Below are 2,779 nucleotides of genomic sequence, written 5' to 3' on the forward strand. Positions count from 1 at the left end.
ATTTTCATATATATGTGTATATATATGCACACATACATATATCACATCTTCTTTATCCATTCATCAATCAATGAACACTTGGGCTGCTTCACTATTTTGACTATTGTAAATAATGCTGCAATAAACATAGTTGGGCATATATCCCTTTGAATTAGTGTTTTCATATTTTTGGGGTAAATACCCAGTAGGGCAATTACTGGATCATAGCATAGTTCTATTTTTAACTGTTTAATTGTTTTTAAAAGTTTTTTTAAATGAAAATTCAAGTTAGTTAACATACAGTAGTATTAATTTCAGGTGTACAATATAGTGATTCAACACTTACATACAATGCACAGTGCCCATCACAAGTGCATTCCTTAATCCCTGTCACCTATTTAACCCATCCCTCACCCACCCTCACTCTGGTAACCATAATTTGTTGTCTGTAGTTGAGTATATTTCTGGTTTTCTCTTTTTCTCTCTTTCGTTTGTTTGCTCCCTTGTTTTGTTTCTTAAATTCCACATATGAGTGAGATCATATGGTATTTGTCTTTTTCTGATTTATTTCACTTAGCATAATAATATCTATTTCTATCCATGTTGGTGTAAACAGCAAGATTTCATTCTTTTTTATAGCCGTGTAATATTCCATTATACATATATATACCACTTCTTCATCCATCAGTCAGACAATTATGGCTGTTTCTATAATTTGGATATAATACATAATGCTGATATAAACACCAGGGTGCATATCCCTTTGAATTACTATTTTTGTATTCTTTGGGTAAATACCTGGTAGTGCAATTACTGGATAATAGGGGTAGATCTATTTTTTTGCTTTTGAGGAACTTCCATGCTATTTTCCACAGTGGCTGTACTAGTTTCAATTCCCACCAACACTGCAAGAGGTTTCCTTTTCCTGCACATCCTCAACAAAATCTGTTGTTTCTTGTGTTTTTCATTTTAGCTATTCTGACAGGTATGATGTGATATCTCATTGTAGTTTTGATTTGCATTTTCCTAATAATTGATGATGAGCATCTTTTCATGTGCTGTCTGTGTGCCATCTGCATTTCTTCTTTGGAGAAATGTCTGTTATTGTCTTCTGCCCATCTTTTAATTAGATTATTTGTGGAATTTTTTGGTGTTGAGTTGTATATGTTTATATATTTTGGATACTAACCCTTTATCAGATATGTCATTTGCAAACAACTTCTCCCATTCCACAGGTTGCCTTTTAGTTTTGTTGATTGTCCCCTTCATTGTGCAGAAGCTTTTTATTTTGATGTAGTCCCAGTAGTTTATTTTTGCTTTTGTTTCCCTTGCCTCAGGAGACATATCTAGAAAGAAGCGTTTACAGCTGATGTCAAAGAGGTTACTGCATGTATTCTCCTCTAAGATTTTTATGGCTTCATATCTCACATTTAGGTATTTAATCCATTTTGGGTTTATTTTTGTGTATGGTGTAAGAAAATGGTCGTTTCATTATTTTGCATATAGTTGTCCAGTTTTACCAACACCATTTGTTGAAGAGACTGTCTTTTCCCCATTGGATATTCTTTCCCATTTTGTCAAAGATTAATTAACCATATAGTTGTGGGTTCATTTCTGGGATTTCTATTCTGTTCTATTGATCTATGTGTCTATTTTGTGCTGGTACTATACTGTTTTGATTAATAAAGCTTTGGAGTATAGCCAGAAATCTGGAATTGTGATACCTTTAGCTTTTTCTTTCTCCTGATTGCTTTGGGTATTCAGGGTCTTTTATGGCTCTGTACGAATTCTAGGATTGCTTGTTCTAGTTCTGTGGAAAATGCTGTTGATATTTTGATAGGAATTGCATTAAATCTTTAGTTTGTTTTGGATAATATGTACTTTTTAACAATATTGGTTCTTTTGATACATTAGCATGGAATATCTTTCCATTTGTTTATGTCATCTTCAATTCTTTCATTAATGTTTTGTAATTTTCAGAGTACAGATCTTTAACCTCCATAGTTAAATTTATTCCTAGGTATTTTGTTATTTTTGGTGTAAATAGAAATTGAATTGTTTTCTTAATTTCTCCTTCTGCTGCTTCATTATTAATGTATAGAAATTCAACAGATTTCTGTACACTGATTTATCCTATGACCATACTGAGTTCATTGATGTTCTAGTAGTATTTTGATGGTGTCTTCAGGATTTGATATATATAGAATCATGTCATCTGTAAATAGTGAAAGTTTTACTTCCTTACCAAGTTGGATGCCTTTTATTTCTTTTTGTTGTCTAATTGCTGTATCTAGGAATTGCAGTACTATGTTGAAGAAAAGTGGTGAGAATGGATATCCTTGTATTGTTTCTGACTTTAGGGGGAAGCTCTCAGTTCTTCACCATTAAGTATGATATTAACTGTGAGTTTTTCATATATGACCTTTATTATGTTGAGGTATGTTCACTCTAAACCAACTTTATTGAGGGTTTTTTAAAAGTCATGAATGGATGTTGTACTTTGTCAAATGTATTCTGTGAATCAATTGAAATGATCTTATGATTTTTATTCTTTCTCTTGTTTATATGATGTGTCATATTGGTTGATATGCAAGTATTTAACCACTCTTGCATCCTGGGAATAAATCCCACTTGACCATGGTGAGTAATTTTTTAAACATATTGTTGGATTCAGTTTGCCGATATTCTGTTGAGGATTTTTGCATCTATGATTGTCAGAGGTATTGTCCTGTAGATCTGTTTTTTGTAGTGTCTTTATCTGGTTTTTGTATCAGGGTAATGCTGGCCTCATAGAATAATT

Source organism: Ursus americanus, chromosome X, assembly GCF_024610735.1.
Source record: "Ursus americanus isolate L20-20 chromosome X, mUrsAme1.1.p, whole genome shotgun sequence".
Lineage (NCBI taxonomy): Eukaryota > Metazoa > Chordata > Mammalia > Carnivora > Ursidae > Ursus > Ursus americanus.